At 57.5% G+C, this 1425-nt stretch overlaps 1 protein-coding gene across 1 annotated transcript in view; it reads left to right on the top strand.

Moving 5' to 3' along the window:
• LOC104501008 (fibroblast growth factor 5-like) overlaps positions 1-1425 on the top strand; it is a 5184-nt gene that overhangs the window by 2939 nt on the left and 820 nt on the right. The gene's annotated exons all lie outside the window — the stretch shown is intronic.

The raw sequence follows: 1425 nt of genomic DNA on the forward strand, positions 1-1425 counted from the left end.
CAGGAATGTTTCCTGCGATGCTCTGGACGGGGAGCAGGGCAGCCCCATCACCACCCCAAAAACACTGGGCCAGGCTGGGAACGCCGACTCGGCTCACGCGCGAGCAGGGCGGTGGTGAGCTCACCCGTCTGTACGGGGATGCCTGTGAGCAGGAGCGCCTTCCCCTATTCACAGCAGCGCCTGCAAAGGCCGCTGGAGCCGACAGCCATATCGGATCCTCGGCTGTGGCCGGCCTCGATGCCCGGGGCAGGGCAGCCAACTTGGTCTCCTCCAAAAAAGCCTGCTCTTGCCGTTTGCTGATCCTGCTGGGAAACACGGGGCCCTGTGCTCTGAGCACCCTCTCCGGCGTGCGTGGGAGCCTTCGTCGATCCTAAAACCTCCCTGTGTAAAGGCTGATGTGGGGAGTGCCCGGGCACTGCTGTGCTTGCTGGGGCTTCGCAGAGCATCGGGGAGTCAGCAGATCCTTGCCGGGGGAAGCTGGGTACTCGTGCAAGGGCGGTACAGCATCAACAGGATATAAAAGACAGGGAAAGTGAAAATGAGTCATCAAGGTGACGTTTCTTTCAAGCAAAGAGCGAAAGAGGACTTAATTCAGAACGCTGTGAGGAAAGAACTGTTGGCAGGCTGGGGACTCTGTCACTTGTTCTGTGGCGGGATTGTGTCTCGTTCCCCATGGCTGGAGGACTCTGAGCTCGAGAGCTCAGCATCCCTTCCGCGTCAGTACTCGTCAAGCGTTGCTCTGCAGTCAGGCTGTGCTGCCCCAGGCACGTCTGGAGAAGCTGTGGGGGCACCATGTACCGTGCCCGTGGTCAGATTAAAGCATGGCACAGGATTTCAGAGGGGGGGCAGGAGGATCGGCCAGGTGTCCCCGGGCTGTGGGTACATAGCTGGGGAGTTATGGCTCTGGGTTTTGTATTTCTGCATGCTTCTGTTTATTAACTCCCTGCTCCTGACAACAAGAAGCTGTTAGGGGTGGCGTTCAGCCTGTCCTCTCAGGGGATGGGCAGCCTCTCCCACCCCTGTCTGGAAAGCAGAGCAACCACCCTGTTTATGATAGGTGGTACCTTTGGGCCGCAAGTAATTTATTCAGGTTGTCAAGGGACAAAACACCCCGAGTTCTTCTAAGACAAAGAAGAAGAAAAAACATTCCACTACGATCAAAGCCATGTTCAGTGAAGCAATGAAAATCTGCATGCAAATTGCCTTTCCAGATTATTAAGCGATGATTCAGTGCCCAAGCGAGGGGTGCGAGGGCGGGAATGGAGATGGAGCGGGGGCTCGACCCTGGGGTCCTTGGCAGGGCTGCAGCGCGGGGGGTTCGGAGCTGAATGCTCCCTCACGTAGGCGGGAAGAGCAGGAGGAGATCTGGGGTGGGAGGAAAGGTGCTGCTGGGGCAGACCAAGCCTCTTTTTCCATAAAGCCCAC

Source organism: Buceros rhinoceros, unplaced genomic scaffold, assembly GCF_000710305.1.
Source record: "Buceros rhinoceros silvestris isolate BGI_N320 unplaced genomic scaffold, ASM71030v1 scaffold35561, whole genome shotgun sequence".
NCBI classification, from domain to species: domain Eukaryota; kingdom Metazoa; phylum Chordata; class Aves; order Bucerotiformes; family Bucerotidae; genus Buceros; species Buceros rhinoceros.